Source organism: Protopterus annectens, chromosome 16.part0 (genome assembly GCF_019279795.1).
Source record: "Protopterus annectens isolate FY-2018-M chromosome 16.part0, PAN1.0, whole genome shotgun sequence".
Taxonomy (NCBI): Eukaryota; Metazoa; Chordata; order Ceratodontiformes; family Protopteridae; genus Protopterus; species Protopterus annectens.
This window is the reverse complement of record NC_056750.1, coordinates 561295486-561317386: the sequence shown is the minus strand read 5'-3', so window position 1 is coordinate 561317386 and position 21901 is coordinate 561295486. Positions and strand designations below refer to the sequence as shown.

The following is a 21901-nucleotide window of genomic DNA, read 5'->3' as shown; positions in this document are numbered from 1 at the left end:
TGGAAGTGGTACAATTACATTAGTGAAGGAACACATTCATGTTATGGAAGCTCACTGTTTTGACAATAAGAGGAATATAAGAGACTGCATGACTAACCATTAAATCTGGTTGACTCCGTATCCCAATGTGGAATGCAATGCCTCTGCTTCATACATCTACTTGAACTGCTTCAATGGAAAGGCTCCAGTCAACCCTGAGTAAAGATTACTGGTCTAAAGGCCCTTAGCTACTAAGGCAGCCCAGAAGCCATTTCACTATACTCCATCTCTTATAGATATCTACATGTACACTTAAGCTTTGCTTTCTGTGCCATGAAAGACTCAACGTCATTGACCTCAAACCACCACAAGACAAACAGCAACACAATACTCAAGCTAAGGAAGTTAATCCTACCAACACAAATAAAACACGCTAGAGGAACAGTAGAACCCATCTTGAAATACATTGCCATTACATGTGAAATACAGTGATTCCCTAGTCTCATACAAACCTCAACAACTAGACAGGCATCCACAAATTCCTTCCTGGCCAGACCAGTATTGCCCTTCTGGATGCTGCCGATATTTATAAAGGTGGGCATTGGCAAGGCATAACTGTCTCTCAGCTTAATTACCTTCTAATTTCACTGATCCTATCCATGTGATCCAGTGACTGGTGTTTACTGAGCACCTAAGTCCAGTACAGATGATTAAAATAAATTGATTACTTTCACCTACTCCGAGGGGGCATTACATGGAATAATAGCAAGGGACTTGAATCTATCCGGTACAGAAAGGTAAAAGCATATTCATCTAGTAGCTTAATGATGTATTTCACTTAGAAAAAAACTTTAGATTGTTAACACACCACACATGGTAATAATATACTATATATGATATGTACCATACAGAATTTAGATGCTGTTGCTACCTCCTTTGAATGATACTAAGCACTCTGTGAATATAGTCTTTCTGTTCATTGCAGCACCTGTCAATTTTGTAAAGCAAACTTAATTACACACTACCAGAAAGCGGAATAATATTTAAAATGCATTCCTTGGGAAGAAATTTTTTCAGACAAACACCCAAAATGTAAAAAATGTACTAAAAATGTAGCCTAGTAACCTGCTATGAACACAGAGGCCTATCTATTATTTACAGACATGCATGTACTAGGGACAGATCAGATCAGTCAAATTGTGTAACCTGCTCTTTTACAATAATGTAATCACAAAAATGCAATTAATCATCATACAGACTGATGTGATGGGAACTGACTTAAAGCCACAAAGAAAGATAAAGGCACTTAAAAATTATGTTTTACTAGGTCTCCTTGCAAAAACAATAAATATAGTAATTTTTAATAATGTGTTCAGTGACACTTTGTCTGATTATGCCCGCTCATCCCTTCCTATATGAATACTACATTGCCGATATCTCACTCACCTCCTTATCTGGATCTCTCTATTGGACTTCTCCTTACTAAACACTTCACTGTTTAGGAGGAAGAGGCCTGGATTTTCATGGTATTTTTCGTGCCACTTTCCTTAGTTGACTCCTGATCCCAGTGAGGTCAGCACCCTGTCTGTTTGACTATCTGTTGGACTCCATGATGGAAAGCACGCCAGCCATACAACGAACAGGTGGTACCTTTTAGCATACCTCACAGGACTTCTTCCTTATGTGTAATCTCAGCAAAAAGAAAACTGACATCAGTGCATTTACAAAAAAATCTAAACTTTATTGTTATTTAACATTCTATAATGAGGAGTTTTATGGTAAGAAGTCCTTTTAACATGTCATGGGGTACATAAGGAAAGCTGAAGTCCAGGAAGTTATCCAATGAAGGGAGTTCAGGAAGAAATGAAACACAGAAAATCTGGACCAGCCTAAGAAGGAATACTGATCGGATAACAAAGAGGCGACCAGAGCAGTCAAAATGGCAAAGAAGGCATCAGAGAACTTCTACCAGCTTCTGGAAAGTGACTTAGCAGATGGCAAAAATCTCCATCAGGTTTCAAGACTACAACAGAAAGGTACAGAAGATAGTCAGAAGACAATCTGAGGCAATCTGCTCACCATTCCAGAGGCCATCAAGGGCAGAATGAAGAAGAGCCTCAAGATGCTTCTGGATGAAGAAGCCTCATAGAAACTGTACTCCTGCATGCACAGCCTATGACAAAGGAGGAAGAACTCACCCTAAAAGTATGAAGTGCATTAAGGAAAATGAAGGCAGGGAAAGCAACAGGCTGAGATCATGATTGACATGTTGGGTGATAATGAGTCTGTGGTTCTTGGGGATACTTATCACAATATAGACAAAGAGAGGTCTATCCAAGATGACTGGAGAATAATAAACAATGGGGGTATTCATATGTGTGGGCAGTACAGAGGTATTAAACTGCTGTCACACTGCATGAAAGTGCTGGACAGCATGACTAAAACTGAATACACAGAGCAGTAGAAAATAATATGGAAGGTGAGCAGTCCATATTCAGATCAGGATGCAGCAAAACCAGTCCAATGTTTGCAGTAAGACAAATGGTGAAGAAGCTGGAGATGATGTAACAATCTGACTGGGCATTCCTAGATGTGGAAAAAACAAGCAACAAGTCCCCCAAGAAAGCTGATTTGGGCAGTTTTGAGAAGGTTAAAAGCCCAGGTAATGTAAGAATAACTGTAGACTACGTCAAAGGATCTATTAACAAATGTACAAACAGTGTTCAGACTTATGGTAGGGGTTCCAGTGGGGGTGGGGGTGCGTCAGAGTTCAGCATTGAGCCCACTGCTGTTCACACTGGTGGATGGGCTACATTAGCAAACAGGTTGGAGGGGACAGATCAACAATGTTGTATGTAGATGATGTGGCATTACAAGCAGACCCTGACAGGAACTACAGCAAATGACAGGTGAATGGGATACAAAACTAAAGGCACATGGGTGAGACTGAGTAAAACAAGACAATGGGAAAACAGAAGAAGTTTAAATATGAGCCAGAAGGGAAAGAGTAGCACACTTTAACAGCTTCGGTATGTAGGAGGTGTGGATCAGGAGAAGGGTAATCTGAGTTAAGAGAAAAGGATTCAGATATGCTGTAGCCGAATGGCACTAAGTGCTGGGGTAGTCTTAGATTAGGAATGAAATTCTGACATTGATTTCTGTTATTTTTCACTGCTTGAAGTTTATTCTGAAGGGCTGGAATATTCTAATGCAGAGAATGATTTATAAGTTACAGCTATGGAACACTGCAAAATTAGATATGAAAAAATGAAATAATTTCTGGATTTTTTTGATAACTGTTACATTGCAGCTACTCCTTTGATGTTTTTTTTTTTTTTTTTTTGCTGTATGAACATCTGAATGTTGAACACAACATTTAATGAAGTTCAATGAAAAAAAAAGTGTCAGGGTAGAGCATGGTTGAAGAATGCCAAAAAGACAAAACGTGCAGAGTATAAAAAAGTACTGGGACTAGTGCTGATGCACAGTACAGAAACCTGGGCAGTAAAGGCAGAGCAGCTGAGGAAGCCTGAGTTAACGGAGATGAACTGATTGAGACTAACTGTAGGGTGTATGTTGTAGGGCAGATAAAGAAATGATGCTAAAGCAGCCTCAACTGCAAAGAAGGTCAAGGATAAAAGATGACAGTTCTGTCAAATCAAGATTATTTGGCAAGCCACACTGGCAGAGAAGTAAGAAAGCAAGAGGAGACAAAGACACCCAGCTAAGGATAGATGGACTGTATGACAGAAGGTCTGCAACAGATGGGCATAACTGTTGAATAAAGCAGAAGAGTGGCACTGAACTGCAGAGGATGGAAATGATGGAAAAAATGGATGCGACATGTTGAATGTATGTAAATATGGGAAAAAGGGGGAAGATGAGGACAACGTCGATAATAATAAAGTCATCTGCTTTATATTCTATGCTCAAAATAAAGAAGTAGATAGATCACATAACAGACCCTTCTGTCATACCTTATTTAGTTAGCAAGTATGTTACTAGCCGCAGATGGGCAAGGGCTATAAGTAAAATGCTCAATCAGCACATACAGGGCATCATGACATCACCTTTTTCTTACAGACAAGTAGAAAATGCAATAAAATGCACTGTGTCTTTTTTACATTGAATAAGAAAAAAAAACTATTACAGTTACTCTAGGATGACATGATAATCCATTGAAACTGCACAGGCCCTTGAAATATGGCGTTTCCACCGTGCCCAAATTAGGGCACTACTTCATGTTATAAATGTAGAAAACTGATTCCATTTTGCCATGTTAATGAATGCAAAAATATCTGCTTCCACAATTTTACACTTTGACAAATGACACAACTGTGCAACAATTTTTTTCTGTCTGTCAAAGAGCATAGTCACATGCCTACTGGGATTATGAAAACATGACAAAAAGAGCTGTGTATTGAATTTGCATACTGAATACTATAAATTCTGGGATGTAGTCGTCCCTAAAGTAATTTATGATTAACAGCTAGTCACAGTAGTTTAGAGACATTGTCCTGTCAACACTGCATTAATATTACACTACACTGACTATGCATTTAGCATCTCCTGATATATTAACATTCATAGAAAATAATCTATTTTCCTTTATAAAAAAAGTCTAGATTCTTAACTGTGCTTTTATCTTTGCAATAATATAGACAGTTAAGAATTGTGCTCTTGGAAACCACAGTAAAGTTTATAGCTGTTGCAAGTAATTAGTCAGTGCAGCATTTAACTTCATGTAGAACCCACTGACATAAAAATCTGTCTGCCCCTGGACTGATTTAGTGAACTGCACACCGCTGAATGGCACTAACGTGGGAAATTATGCAATTAACTACTTCAAGGCAAACATACATTTCTTAAAACTGGTAAGGTATTATGCAAGGTATTACTTAAGCAGAAACTTCTTTGTAGAAGTTATTTTAGGATAGACCATTTGTGTCTACAGTACTTGTAGGATGTGGGGAATTAAATTGCTCAACAGATACCTGGAACCGGTCTTTACTTAATAGCTGTTATTGGGAATTCCCTTCCAGTTTTGTAGATTTGTTGTGTAACTTTATACTTTCATTACTCCCACGGCCATGACTGAGCGATCTGATGTGCTCGTCACTGAAAGCTTAGTAGGCAGTTGGAAACTAGAGTGGAAGGGGACCACATACAGAGTCCTAAAGAACTGTAACATGCTCCAGGCTATTTGACATGGGCAAAAAGTGGGACAGTGTTAGGGTGAGGGTTTCAAGGGGGGCAGAGATGACAAGACTGAAAAGCATATAAAACATAAAAGTCTGAACAAGACAGTGGTTGTAATTACAGTGACATTTTGGCATAGATTAACAGGGCAGGTCAGTACTGGACAGAGTAGCCTTACATTTTGTTAGTGGTGTGCAGGGCCTACTCATGAGAAGAGCAGTGAAGCACGATATCAGTGGTAAGGAGATTCCTACCTCTGACCTACAACAAGCAGCATACTAGACAGAAAGCAAGAAAGTTACAGGTTATGCATTGATTTCCGTATATACACACACACACACACACACACACTTGTACCTATGGATATCTATGTGTGTGTGTGTATATATACATATATATATATATATATATATATATATATATACACACACACACACACACACATACATACATACACACACACACACTTGTACGTATGGATATCTATGTGTGTGTGTGTGTGTGTGTGTGTGTGTGTGTGTGTGTACATATATATATATATATATATATACACACACACACACACACACACATACATACACACACACACACACACTTGTATGGATATCTATGTGTGTGTGTGTGTGTGTGTGTGTGTGTGTGTGTACATATATATATATATATATATATATATATATATATATATACACACACACACACACACACACACACACACACATAGTGTATATAATACATATACACACACAAGTATGTATCTACCATATGTACAACTGTAGCTGACACATCCATTCATCACTGTTGCTCCAATGATCAGTCATTTAAGCCTGGTGTAATCCATTTACTGTTAGTACTGGGAATTCCATGACCGACAATGCTGACTTGAACTCTGAGGCATCATCACTGACTTGTACATCTAATATTTATAAGCTTGAGAGTAAAATTATGAAGTTAAAATTATTTAGAACACTGTGTGGAATTTTGACAAATATCCAAGGGTTTGCTAGTTTATAAGTTTACTATGGGTACTCAACAATATGACAAGATTTATGGCAACTCAGTTCAGCATTACAACAATACAGATATCTCTGTTCTGAGACTGATGCAATAATTTTTCTTTACTGTAATTAATAAGCAATGTGTCAAGGATAATATTGCATTTCACAAACATAAGCTTTTATATGATGGTATTGGCGCAAACATTAAAAGGTAAGTAGCCAATATTCTTAATAAAAAACTCAAAAACCCTACTTGTAATGCAAATACGTATCACAACACAGCATATCCACTTGCAGGTGCAGAAAAATATTACGAATCTAGGTTTATTTGAAACTGACCAAGATAAAGTGGTGCAGTCAGTAAGTGATGATGTTCTTTCCACTGATGATTTTTTTCTCTCTTCCTAATTATCTTTGAGGTTAGCGCATGTTGAAACACTGGAAACGATTACAACTGAGACAGGAGCAAATACTGAAAATAGTGGCTTCACAATTGCTACTGCACTGGTCCCTTTTTCACAAAAGCCTCCCCCAGTCAAATACAAGGAGAATTCAACACAAAGCGGCAGCTACAACGGAAGGAGGTGAAGCAGAAGGAGATACTTCTAACAAACGTGTGTTCAATAAACAATTTAAGTTCTAAGTCACGCACAGACTATCATCAGTGCTTTACGTAAAGCATTGTTCTTCATACCCCCCAAAGGTTACATTTACTAAACTTAGTAATGGATTTAATGTTCTTTACAGGTAACTAATAATCACGAAAGTGTTCAAGTGGCAAATCAGCACATATAAAACAAAAATCCATTTCAGCTGCGCACCAACAAACGAGGAATTCACCACGTAAAAAATAACATAAAAACGTCTTTATTTTACTGCTTTCATCCACCTTATACCAGACTACATCAAAAATACTTGAATGCTCCAATCACATCCATTAATAACAATCTGACCAATAAAAAACTCACTAATAATTTAATATGTAAATAAGTAATTTTCTAATTGGTTCTACCTCCTATTCTTTAAAAAGCATTTAATATTAATTTCATCATTTATTCCAGGATGACAATCTGCTCTCAACCTTAATTTCCATTCAGTCCCTTTTCTTTCAAACTTATTCTTATCGTCACCCCCTGATATTCAAATATATGCTATCTAAAACATAAAACAAAAACGTCTTAAAACCTGTACAAATCTTTAAATGCTTATATCAGGGATTGCCTGACATAAGTTCCTTTAACCTTTTTTGTAAAACCCTTGTGGTAATGCCAACATAAAATGTTGAACAATGTGAGCAAATCCCAACATAAACTACACCTTTAGACTGACGGTTAGAAAATCCATTACTACCAAAAGTTTTATCAATGTGTAAAAAACAAACATACGGTCCTTCATACATGAATCTACATATAGAACAAAAATTACATTTAAATGTCCCCTTGAGTTTATCAGTGGTATTGGTTATTACTGAACTACTGTCACGTTATAGTGAAGTTTTTAAACTCCTATTCTTTTTATAGATAAATACTGATTCTGGACTTGAAAACTTGGAACTGTCATTAACTCCCCACCTGACATGCAAATTCTTCAAGAGGGACTAACGCACATCAATAAGTGGTGCCTGGATGACAGCCTAAAACTAAATGCCAAGAAATGCAGTACTCTGTCATTTGGAAAAACTGAGCACCCATGCACCTACCATGCACATTAGGGACCCAGACACTTTCACAGACAACAAACTAGCCTTCAATCACCATGCTGTTAGGAAGTCCTTTTATATTGCCAGACTAATCAGCAGAGATATTCCATCCAGATCTAAGGAAGTTATCATTCCTCTCTACACCACCCCCTTATCAGGCCCATAATAGAGTATAATGGCCCCTTCAGTATGCACTTGTCTGAGCACATAACCAAGCTTAAGAAACCGCAGTATTTCCTCAATAAGACAATCAAGGACATGTATTTCTTAAGCTACAAAGACCACCTTAAATCTCTCTCTCATTTTTCTGTTCATCTTGAGAGAAAATCTCTGTCTAGCATACAGAAAGCTTTCAAAGGATCCTGTCCTATATGATTCCTGCACATCCGCAAAACTAATAACACCCTAAACACCTACTAAAGCAATTTTAATATCCACTTAAATATAAAGAGGTACTGCAGGCAAGACAGATATATATTCCAGAGAATCCCTGTTATTGAATAGAGTTCATTATAAAGCAAAGCGGGTCTATATCATAATATTAAAAGGAACAAATCTCGAATGGCTTAAATATCGAAATTGCCATTCATCGATTTGTTTTTGTGAGATTGTGGTACAGTGAAGATCAGGAATTTTGCCCTTTCCTCACTGTAGTGTGACCTCGGAGTTGGTATATATAATTAGCAGGGGTGTGAGGGGCACAGCCCCCCACAATTGCGATTTCGATGAACGGCAATTTCTATATTTAAGTCGTTCGAGATTCGTTCCTTTCAATGTTATGATATAGACCCAGCAAAGCAGTTCTCTGACCCTCTAAGCATAAACTGGATGAATGTATGAGCAATTGCAATACAATCTAGTGAAGCTAGGTATAATTTAGTCATGTACCTAGGCTACTAATGCTCCTCTGGATCAAAAGTCTAATACTGACTATGAACTTCTGAACCTATAATATAATCTTAGAAAGGAAAGTATATCTGTCCTGTAGTTCTCCCACACTGTCACCATGTCATTTAAAAGTTAAATAAGATGGCCAAGTCACAGTTAAACTGTTGGAGATGTCCAAAAAATGAAAAAGCAGGTTGGAAACCTGAAATACTGCAAAACTACTTGTCAAAAACGAAGTACTTTGGACAATCTTTATGGACTGACAATTTCTCACTCACTAGAAACGTGGTGTCATACTGACTTGCGTTAAGAAAAATCAATGCTCTCTGTCTTGGGCCATACTAGCTACGGTAAGAAAAACAATCACCAGAAGATAGTCGGAGAATTCCTCCTTCCTGCTCATAGTTTTTGACATTGTTAAAATGTGTACATGACAGAGAAATAAATTTGATTTTTGACATTAGTAAACTCTATATGACAGAAAAATAGACAAAACTGAGATCTATTACAATTATTGGTCCAAATTTTCCGAAGTACTGGAGAAATTTATGAATGAAAAATGCAGCATTTATTATTGCTCTTTGCTCCATTATAGGTTCATAGGTGGGTACTAGGCTATCTGCCCGAAGACATTTATAAGCCTAGCCAGAATGTGTTGGCTTTCGCCACTCCCTTAGATTAGTTCCCTGTGCCTCTGTCCAGCACAGCAACTGAAGTGATCCCCAAGGTAAACTTTCTGTTTCCCATCCACTCGTCAAGGTTTCTTTTGAAGAGTGTTAGCGAGGTGCTCTGCCTAATGTAGATTGGGATCTTGTTCCAAAGCATGGGAAGTCTCTGGGACAGGAATCTATCCCTCCAGCATGTCCTATTTATTGTTGTGGTGAGGTTTAGATCCCTGGAGCGTGTGGCTTGATGGGAAAAAGTTTTCTTTAGGTGGAGCATGTTCATCAATTCTGGGTTGGACATGGCCTTGTATGTCAGGCAGAGATCACCTCTGATTAGGCGGTATGCAACAGAGTACAACTGGAGTTTCTTCAGTCGAGCTGCATAGGGCATCTGTTTGAGGCCATTGATCCTCTTGGTGAGGTACTTCTGTGGTCTTTCCAGCTGTTGCAGGGGTATTGTAAGGTACATCCGAAATGGGGCATTGTACTCTAAGATGGGTCTGATGAGTAAAGAGTAGAAGGGCACAATGACCTCTTTTGATCTGGACGCGAACCCTGTTGTGATTAGGTGGGCCACGTAGAAGGATTTTCTAACCACTTTAGCAATGTGATTATCAAAGGTGAGATTACTATCTACTTGGGTCCCCAGATCCCTTATTACATCTTCCGTATTTAGGGGACTACCACCTATGTGGTAGTTTGTGGGTACTTTGTTTTTTTCCAAAGGGGATGACTATGCACTTTTTGGCATTTAGCTTGAGGCCATGATTTTGACACCAGATATACATCTCAGTGAGACCCTTTTGGAGGATGTCTGTGTCAGCCTGAGAGTCAATTATAGCCCCTAGTTTTCAGTCATCTGCAAACTTGGTCAGCCATAGTCCTTCTATGCTTGCCTGTACCTCTGAGATGTATATGCCGAACAGGAGGGGTCCTAGGACAGAGCCCTGGGGAATGCCACTTGTAACAGGTTTAGAGTCGGACCTAGCTCCTGCAACTCTCACCATGTGGGTTCTTTCCGTGAGCCAGTTGGCAACCCATCTTGTGATGCAGGGGTTTATGTTCAGGCTGGTGAGCTTGTCTATAATACCAGAATGGGGAATGGTGTCGAAGGCCTTAGCAAGGTCTAGGTAGGCTGTGTGGACCACCTTTCCTTCATCTATAGCCTTGGTAACTGTCTCAAAGAAGTCCACCACGTTTAGGAAGCATGATCTGCCCTTAACAAAGCCAAACTGGGAGGGGTCCAGTGTTTGGAGGTTCCCAATGTCTTTGTTAATGAGTTTCATGATGATGCGCTCCATAGCCTTGCAGACCAAGCTAGTCAGGCTTATAGGGCGATAGTTCCCAGGGTCTGTTGTGGCTCCACATTTGTGGAGCGGAATAACCGTGCGTCACTCTATGGGTATGTAGCCTGTGGAGAGGCTGAGTTTGAACAGAGTGTTTAGGTGAGGGGTTAGTTCGTCTATGAGCTCATGTAGGACGCAGCCTGGGACACCGTCCGGTCCCATTGATGCTGTGTTTTTGCCTTTGGAGAGGGCTGTTTTAACCTGTGTGTCTGTGATTTCAGGGACTCTACATTCTTCTGGTATGGTTATGGGCCCTTTTGGGGGTGAAAAGAGGGTGAAGTTTCCTCTGAACCTGTCTGCCAGGATGTTGACAATATCGGTCAGTTCAGTGTATTTTTTGCCATTCTGCACTAACTCCAAGCAGATCTGAGCATTGCCACTTAGATTCTTGACATAGCTAAAGAATGCCTTGTGGTTAATCTTTGGTGTCCTTGGCAATTTTTCTTTCAAAGCTCGCCTTGGATGATTTTATGAGGGATCGTAGTTTCTTGCGGATACTGATCAGGGATATCTTCCCTTCTTGGGATTTTACTCTTTACTGTACTAGTTTCCTCCCTCTACTGTATAGCTTGTTTATGGCAGCAGTCCACCAGACTGGTTTCCTTTTCTTGGAGGAGTGAGTCTTGGTTTTGCTTGGGATGGCACGATCCATGCATTCTTGTAGCTGCTCATAGAATGCATTAGTAAAGGATTTTGCAGCTTGGACAGCATTATCCTTCAGCATGGGGGCTTTGAAACTTTCCACCTCTGTCTTAAGTAACGTGAAGTTTGCTTTTGAAAAGTTTTTCACGGTGGCTTTCTTGTCCAAGGGTGGGGGTGGAATACGGATATCCAAAGTGATTTGTTTATGGTCAGATCTAACCAGCGAGGGGTTGACCTCTGGTGTGGAACACAGGTCGTCCATGTTGGTGATGACCAGGTCCAATATGTTGTCACCTTTGGTGGGAGTGTTGACCAGTTGAACCAGGGCATTTGAGTTTATAAGTTCTAGGAAAAGATGGGCAAGGGAGTTAGTACTTCAGTAGTTCTCCCAGTTAATGTTTGGATAACTGAAATCACCCAATATTAGGGTGTTTGACAGGACCTTTATGTTTCCCAGTGTTTCCAGAAACGCGGAATGGGGGTCCTGGGACATGGTGGGTGATCTGTAGCAAACTACAATTTGAATTGCAGTTTTGCCCTTGTTAGTTGCACGTGGATGATCTCTGAAGCATCATGCTGTGCCACTAACCTGGAGGTGTGGGTATCCCTGATGAATATGGATACGCCCCCGCCTTTTGTATTTCGGTTTGGGTTCTGTGGCCGAAATGTATGGTATGAGTTGTAGCCTGGTAGTGCTGGGATGCTCTCTGGAGCCTTAAACCAGGTTTCTGTTACTGCACATATATTGATTTTCTCCATACCGAGGAGTGCCTCGAGTGTGTGCATTTTGAGGTTTAGACTTCTAGCACTGAGTAGCATTACCCTCAGTTTTTTGTTACTTGTGCTATTTACGGCGGTGAGTTTGTCTTTTGAGCCTTGCCTGAAAAAGGCACTATGGGGGTAGCAAGAGCCTTGGCAAGTATTCGAAAGCCTAAGGGAGACAGGTGCAAGCTGTCTCTAACGAAGCAGAGTGGCTTGTCTAGCATGTCATCCCAGGCAGACAGACACTAGATCCTCTTTGAATGACACCAGAAACTTGTCCAATTGTTGAAATCGAGAATTTTTTCTTTATACCGTGGTATCATTCTTGGTGAGGGCAGGATGCTACTCAGGGTCAGGGTCATACCGGCCTGGGCTACATGATTAGAGAGCTCTTCCATGTCTCTTTTCATGTAGTCCAGGGAGGTATGGCTCAGGTCATTCACACCAACATGGACAATGACAGAGTCGAATTTGTACTTGTTCTGGAGTGACCTGAGTGATTGTGTTATGTGGCACCAGACAGGCAGCTAACAGTAACATTCTCTTTATTCAGCCTAGTTAAGTGGGACGTCAGTGTGCCTGACTATAGAGTCACCTATTACTAGTATGTTGGGTATGTTAGTTTGCCTTAAGGGCTGTGATTGCATGGCACACTGGTTTTGTGACGTATGTGTTTCATGGTTTGCGTTGGGGGGTGGAGGTTGCTTGGATGTTTGCTTTGGAGGTCTCTGAAGGTTTTGCAGATTTTTCTTTAGAGCCTCCAAGTATGTTTCCATGTATTTATGTGTGTTTTTAGCCGGTGCTGGTTTAATGGGTCTATGTAAGACTGGTGGTGTGATGCAAGTATTTCCCTTCTCCTCTTGGCTGTCTGATCCAGTCTTGGGTTGAGAGAGCTTAGCCTCTAGTTTGGCTGTATAACTGCATCTCTCGCATGTATTAGTGTTTGGTGGTAGGAGGAGGGGGTTGACTGTGCACATGAGGCAGTTGTAACATTGCCTCAAAATGCCCAGATTCACCAGTTGGACTGGAGAGTACACCTGAAACTGCCCTTTGGACATGCCTGGATAGGTACAGTGAATTGTTTTACTGGATGGCTGGTAAGGTCAAATAGAGAGCCTTGACCTACTGTACAGTACAGGAGGGTCTAGTGCTAAGGTTTATAAGTGCTTGCTATAAGTTTTGAGCAAGTACCGGGCTGAGAAATGAATGGCGAGTGCTTTAGTTGAAAGTTTGTCTAGTTCCAAGGGAAAAATTGAAGAAGAGACTTTGTGGAGCCGGGAATAGTTTTACCCTAGCTAATCGGCGCTGCCCGGTGAGCAAAACCAGGCAAATATGGTACTTATAGCAGGGAAATGAAAGAGATAGAAATTTGCCCAAAATGGCCAATAAGCTACTAATTTCTGGGCTGAAACTACTCCTCCAGGGACAGATAGGCTGCTCAAAGCTCCCCTCTCTCACAGGTGAACAGAGAAACTTCCTTCTATACAAGTAAGGTATGGGCAAACACAGAGATTTGTAACACAGCCCTGAATTCAGCAATAATTTGAAAACTGGGCTATACTTGCTTAGAAAGGCGGGAAACAAGTATATATATATATATATATATATATATATATATATATATATATATACATATATATATATATATATATATATATATTTTTTTTTTTTCCAGAAAATAAAGCACAGAAAAGGATACTTATTGTTATATATCACAGATCAGAGTTGTAGTCAATGCCACCAGTAATAAATTAGGAAGAAACACAAATACAGTAAAACCAGATGAATAAAGTGCAATTTATTTTACATATATATATATAAAACAATAGAAAACAAACTGATTTAAACAAGTTACCCAATTAACCAGAAAAAAGCTCAAAACTGAGTCCTGTTCCAGCAGTCTTCAATCAGACAAGTTCTAACTGCACACCCCTGCTTACTAGAGTGCAGGAGAACCTTCTCCAAAAAAAGATGGCCTGGATCAGTGCTCAAGTTATACAAACAAAGTTAGATTCAGCAGGCCTGAATCTGGTCTACGCTACAGCAACAAGGCACACCAATTTCGGAAAGAAATAGTTTAAATAAGCAGTCACAATAAGCCTGTGACCAGAAATTCCCAGCTCAGAAGGGCACAATCCAGCCTCTCCTCCCACAAGAGTGCAGACCACAAACCTTCTTAATGTAGAATAACTGGCCTGAAGCCCAAGTGCTTAAGCCAGAACTAATACACTTTTAGAATAGCAGACATTGGGCCTTCAATCAGCAATTCCCAGCTCAGAAGGATGTAAGCTACCTGTCCTGCCACAACAGTGCAGACCACAAACCTTCTTAATGTAAAACAACCTGTTGTTGTGTCTTTTCGGCTTTTCTCGGTTAGGGATCGCCACAGCGGAACTCCGGTCCGCTAATGAGTGGTAGTTGAGTTTTACATGCCGAGTTACCAGCCCTAATGCACAACCTTCAACGAAGGTACGCCCATTCATGCATGTCTCCACACAGAAGACGCTCTAGCTGAGAATCGAACCGGACAGCGTCTTACTGTGAGGCGACAACACTACCGCAGCATCACCACCGCGGGTTAATGTAAAACAACCTGTATGAAGCCCAAGTGCTTAAACCAAAAGACTTAGAATAACAGTTACAATTTAATCAGGCTACGACCAAGCAGTAATAAATGCAGCAGAATAAATAAAATTGAGTACTTTTAAGAAAAGCAAAATAAAGTAGGAGGAAATACAAATACAGTAAAAGCAAATGAATTAAGTGCAAAAAAAATTTTTTTCAAGTGCAAGATATTATCTTATATTCTTTATCTTTTTGAAAGCTTAATCAAAGGTCACTAAAATAGGGCATTGATGGACAAGAAAGATAACTCGGATACACTTTGTAAACATTGCATATAGTTAATGTTAAATGTCTGAGGATGTATTATGGTCAATAAAAAAAAACCTTTGGTTGAATCAAATAAGAAAATGAATGGTTCATCGTCATAATTTACACAAGGCTAGGTTTATTGTTAAAGCCTTATAATGAAATTTTACAAAACTTTCAACCAACAAAGTTATTATGAGAATAAATCAGCATAAAAATAAAATGTAAGATTTGTATAGCAATACATTTCTCAAGCTTGTTTAATATAGATTATTAACACTGCACATAAGTATGACTACACCAGTGAAGGTAACTTATTAAAAGACTACAAAAAGCAATTGATGTGTTTGCTTGGCAGCTCACAAAAATATGTTGACTTAAATTTAATAGCACACTTCAATACTAAAAAAATTCTTGACAGCTGTATAAAACATTTTTGCCATGAACATCTGGCAAAAGAAAAAGAGATGTGACATAGTTGTGGAATACATAAAAGTATTCCAACTGTAATGACAGTATTAGCATTAAACTAAGAGTAAGAAAAAAGCATTTGTTTAAGGGTAGTACTCACAAGCTAATCATCTCAGAAACTGCTAAAACGTACACCAGGATTGCTCATGAGCTACTTTTCAGAAGTGTTAAAACCAAAGAATTACAGACAGCAAAGTTATGGTTCTTAGAAATGGACTTCATGACAGCATGTTATGGACTGCACACTGTGTCACACACTGGGAAAGTCTCCCTACAGATTTCGTGCCTTCTGATGTCATCTTAGTCAGACACCGGAATGGATTTTCACGGTGTAGTCACTGGTACAGAATATCTGTTGGTATAGCCCGATGAGGAGTCTCAAGGCCTCCAATGGTATAACATTTAAGTTAAACATTCATAGACAGCTGGTCCCACCACTTGCACATCATTCTCAACTTTTGGGATTACCTTAGATAACAGTACACTTCTGTTTGGAATTGTATACAAACTTTGGGGGAAAAGTAGTGGAGAAATTTCTGAATGAATAATGGAATATATTAAACCTGTGTCTCTGTCATTGCTCCATTATATTTGTTCTTTATCTCTTATTATATTATTTCCTTTTTAAAGATTAATCATAAATTTCACTAAAACTGCACATTGATGGACAAGAAAGACAGCTTGCACAGACTTTGTAAATATTTTACAAAGGTAATATTAAAAGTATGAGAGATGCATTATGCTTTATCACAGAAAAGTGATGCTACTATGGCCAAAATCATATGGGATAGTAGATAAGTGTATGCTCAACACTTAATAACTTGTTTGAATTACCAGTGTGAAAGATATGCTACTCAGTTAAATAGCCATGATGTCTAGATATGCTGCACATTCTGTAACAAGGTGACACAACACACGGTGTATCAGTATGAACCAGTTTAATCTAGTATTCTGGTGAGTTATTGTTTGTAAGTTAGATGATGAAGTTTTCTGTCATGGCAAAGGATTTATGCATTGTTTCCAGCCTTACTTCTAACCAGTTGAGTAAGTTGTCTCAATATTCTGTATATAAACAATAATTTAATTTAACAGATTTCAAGCACTTTCTAACCACAGATCAATAGTTAGAGGTATTAAATCTGCCCTCAGATCACTGCCTTCATTCAAAGAGCACAGTGTCTAGGAAGAGATGAAGTCTAGTATGCATACAGCCCCTGTTACGCCAGTCTTCATATCAGATGTTTACCGTTCTCCTTGGAAGAACTGGTATACTTAGCACACCCCCTTCTCATATCACATTCTCACACAGCTTCCTGGAAGGATTGCTATGTATACTGAAGGGCTAAGTTACATATGGCCACTCACCATGCATGTGGGATCCCTTTCAGAATTCCCTTTCAGTGCGGAGAGAGCTCTGTAATGTGGATACACATTCGCCATGTCAAACCACTGACACTACAGCTTATGTTTAGCACCCTGTGTCAGGAAGCATCTGTAGCCAAAAATACTGAAATACACTGCAAGGTTCATTTGTCCTAATATGCCTACAGCTCATATAAAGATATGTTGCATCTGAATATGGGTGGGTGCAATGAAATAATACACATTTTAAATGGGTCTCATTACATAACTCTAAAAGGAAATATTTTTTGGAAAAACAAAAATCACAAACAGCTAACACCTTGACGTTTTATAATGCAGCATCATGTTTGTATAATTTATGGTGCTAAAACCTTAAAAGTTGCAACCCAATTAACACACAGAGGTGACACATTTGGGTTCAGGCACTCAGGCAGCAAAACATTTCCCTTTGATACATTTGGTTGGGGACACATGGCTGAAGTGACACTGAGTTGCAGAGAAATATGGCTGTTGTGAATTCCCTGTGTGAAAAGAGCAACACACGCTGCCGCACCCACAGCTTTAATAACCAAGTGCCTGGGGTCAGAAGAAGTAATGAGTGTTGTGCTCAGTGTACAGTACATCCTTATGTTACTACAGCATGTAGAAGTGTGCTACAGCATGTAGGAACTTGGCACTTGGTTATTAAAGCTGTGAGTGTGGCAGATTGTGCTGCTTTTTGCCCACAGGGAATTCACAACAGCCATATTTCTCTGTAACTCAGTGTGACTTCAGCCATGTGTCCCCAATCAAATGTATCACAGGGAAATGTTTTGCTGCCTAGAAGCCTGAACCCTATATATATATATATATATATATATATATATATATATATGTACATACACACATACACACACACACACACACACACACACACACACACACACACACACACACATACATATATTTTATATGGTTTACTATCATAAAATCGAAACACAAAATAAAATGTGTCTCAATGTTCGAATTAAAACATCGGAAATGAACATTTCCGTATGTCCCTAATGTCGCAAACAGCTGTGAATTGTCGATTACGACAATCAACAGCAGTCCCACCCGTCCCATAACTCCCTACCTAACTAGCCTAAACTCACAGTTATGCAGGGGAGCAAGCCCCCCTGCACCCCCCTGTGGGGGGCTGCACCCCCCACACCCCCTTACTTAATATTGCAACTCCGAGATTGCACTACAGTGAGGAAAGGGATGTATTTCCCTAACTGCACTGTACCGCGACCCCCTCACATGAGCGAACGTTATAATTGCGAATGCACAGTCCATTTGCAATGCTAACGTTCGCTCACATAACCTGCCGAACTATGAAGTATTTGAACATCTGTTGTTCGAATACTTCATAGCCGTGCAATTGCACGTCGGCATTGTGATAGTAAACCATTATATATATATATATATATATATATATATATATATATATATATATACATACACACACACACACACACACACACACACACACACACACACACACACACACACACAAACGTTTGACCTCTCAGCCAGTATTTTTACGGAGCTGAACTATGTTGCTGATGTATGGGGGCAGGGGGAGAGTAACCAAGGCTAAATACACAGAGTCTGGTGCTTATTTCTGGGATAACTTGTATCTGCCTTCTTTCTACTGCTCCACTCTCTTTTGTGCTTTATAATTCACTCACCCTACTCTCTCTCTCTCTTGCAGGGTGCAAGACAGTTTATTTATTTTATTTATTTACTTGACATTTGTTAACCAGGTTGGTCCAACTGAGCCAGAAGCCCATTTTCAGTGGAGACCCGAGGAGAAAAGCTCCAGTGTGCATACAAACAATAATGAAATTACATTTGAGATTAACAATTCAATAAAGAAAGAAGAAAAGAGGAGAGAAAGAAAAACAAAGTCAATGGTGCACAGAGCAGAGAAAACAGTTACTCAGGACAAGACATTATGTACAATGTAGAAAAAAAGAAAGGTGAGAATAATTATATAAAGGTGCTACTGCAATCATTATAACAATATGACAGATGAGACAGTACTTGTATATAGTTATTACAATCAAGTAACTATTAAAATACACATTTACATGGATTATAGCTGCACAAGAACATTACGTGTTGAACGAGTAGATAAGACTTCCATATGCTTGAAATAGAGTTGTAAGAGTAAAAGCTGTAGAAAGACTGAAGTTGTTGAGTAAAAGTTAAAGAGGGAGTGGTGAGGATTTAAGTACGGTCCTGGCAAGGGCATGACCATGAGTTTAATATATAGTGTTTTCACTCTTTTTTGAAATGGTTTGTGTGTGTGATGGTTCTTACATTGGAGCGGAGTTTGTTCCAGACCAGGGACACAGTGTCTTTGCACAGGAGTTTGCCAATGTTTATCTTGGGTTTGTATATATCCAAGGGATATTGGCTGGAGCTGCGGTATGAATGATTAGGGGTATAGTAGGATACTAGGTAGGACAGGGAGGGACCGAAAGTAGGTTTGTAGAGTATGGAGTGCATGATATGTAGTTGTGATAGTAGAAGTTGTTGGGGGAATTCTAGTCATTGCAGTTTCTTTAGGGCAAGAGAGTGGTGTGAGATGTAAGCTTGACTGGTGGCAAACCTAGCAACTTTACTGGAAATTTGTTCGAGTTTGGCGAGTAATATGGAATGTAAGTTAGTGAGGATAGGTGCAGCATAAAGTAGGGAAGGTAGTAGGAATGCCTGGCCCACAGTAAGTTTACAGTCTGATGTAAGGACTTTATTGTTTCTGTAAAGTAGTCCCAGTTTTTGGTGTATTTTTGATAATCTGTTGGATGTGCAGGTCAAATTTTAATTGACTGTCAATTATGGTACCAAGGAGCTTAGTGTGAGGTTCTGCTCTGACGGTAGTGTTAAGTGATGAAATGGTAAATGTGGACTGGAGATGGGTGAGTGATGTAAGACGGAAGAGAAGGAGTTTGGTTTTGTTTGGATTTAAGATGAGCTGGTTTTCAGTAAGCCATCTTTCAACGGAGAGTAATGAATTTTGGGTAAGTGTGTGCAGATGAGAGATGTTGTCAGAGAAGGAGATCAGTGTAGAGTCGTCAGAATTTTGTATAAGAGAGGAGTGGCTGCAGGATGTGTGGAGATCGTTAGTAAAGATACTGAATAGAAGTAGTCGCAGTACACAGCCCTGGCAGGGGGAATACCACTATCAAGAAGGTGGTTTCCCCAGGGCAAAGCTCTTCCATTGCACACTTTGGTAGGATTGACCCTGTGATTTCCCCAAATGTGGGAAACTCAGCCGCGTAATTTTGAATGTTTGAATTTTATAATTATACTTTACCAATTGATTTGTGTTTACTAACTGGTGCTCTGTAGCCAGTGTTGCTGAAACTAATTTCTACCTGTAACTGTACCTTGTAAGTGTGAATTGCAACCATGGTTTGTACTTTAGTTCATTTGTGTCAGCAACTGTAATGGTGCCCAAAGTATGTCATTATAATTGCACTGTTTCATAAGGACAGAATGTTTTATTTTATTAGCATAACTCTTTATGACTGGTGTTAAGCTAGAAAGGCTGTCTGAACTGTAAAGATTTCATAGTACTATTAAGTCATTTCATTGTCAAAAAGAGTTTGTTGGAATGTAAGTTAAAGTAAGTGCTTGTTAAAACATCTGTCCTGTTTAAAGTGCTTGTGAGGCTTGGAACTATTTTTGCAAATTTTTCCTGCTTTACCTTTAATTGTTCAGTGTTCCATTGTTGTTCTGGTATAAAAAGCTGATTTTTGAAATATTAATGTCCTTTATTTGTAAGGGCATTAACAAAATAGTACTGTTTGTTTTCTTTCTGAGGTTGTGTTGTTTAAGGTGGTAGGCCAAGTGGTCACATTACAGTGACTGTATTACACAACTTATTTTCTATATTTACTAAGAAACTACTTACAATTTCAGTGCACTTACTGGTGGCAGTGTTCCACTGGATATAGTTCATCCCATACTAACTTAACTGGATTTCTACTGAACCTTGAATACATTTTTTCCCTCTTTTTTTTCAACAGGTTTACTGGAAACTTAAATATACACCCACGGTCTCATCCAAATAGGCAGTCTAAGTCCATTCAAATCAAACTAAAATTTAATTAGGACAAACTGTGTTCCACCTCTGGCCTTGTGCTTAAAGTATTAGAGGCATCTGGTCTTCTGCGTGTTTTTAGCCTGCACGGTGACTAGTCTGAATACAAGTGCTTCAGTGTCCTAGTCTGCAAGCAATAGTTCTGTAGTCTGTAAACCCTTCTCCACCAGCATCCAGCTTTTACTCCCTCCTTCCTAACAGACAGTCACATTTACTCCTACTACTCAAACTATTTATTTCAGTTAGATTTTTCTTCACTTCCTCTAGACCTGTTAATCTCATTATTTACCTTTTCCTGTCTTTGGTGGAACTGCATGCCTTCAAGAAGGTCACCCTTGGTCTCCCCCCTTCCTTTCTTATTTCTCCTTGCCTGAGACAGCTAGAAAACCAGTTTTAGCTCTGAGCTAGTATTTGTGCACAGTCAACCTTAATTCAGTGCAGTCAATTGTTTCTTTGGTGTGTTTTTATTTTTCTATATATAAAAAAACAAGTAATCTCAGTGGTATCCCTGAAGTCTCAAAACAACTCACTAAACAAGTAGTCTGTCTACTTAATAATAAATATAATAATATTATATAATAATATATATTATAATAGTCCATACAGCCTACCTTGACCTTGCAAAGGCTTTCGACACAATACCCCACTCGGGTATTGTAGAAAAACTTACCAACTTGAATGTAAACCCATATGTCACAAGATGGGTTGCAAATTGGCTTAAGGACAGAACCCACAGGGTTAGAGTTGCTGGCGCTATGTCAGACTCCAAGCCAGTCACAAGTGGTGTCCCACAGGGCTCGGTCCTTGGCCCCCTATTGTTTGGCATCTACTTCTCAGAAGTACAGGCCAACATGGGAGGACTTTGGCTGACAAAGTTTGCAGACGACTGC

General features: G+C 39.3%; 1 protein-coding gene and 1 non-coding gene across 2 annotated transcripts in view; one reads left to right on the top strand and one right to left on the bottom strand.

Annotated features, from left to right (window-relative positions):
- ASS1 (argininosuccinate synthase 1) overlaps positions 1 to 21901 on the bottom strand; it is a 681159-nt gene that overhangs the window by 583754 nt on the left and 75504 nt on the right. The window lies entirely within an intron of this gene.
- LOC122791141 lies at positions 20062 to 20226 on the top strand. The gene has a single exon (XR_006363109.1). It is a non-coding gene; the product is annotated as a U1 spliceosomal RNA (small nuclear RNA).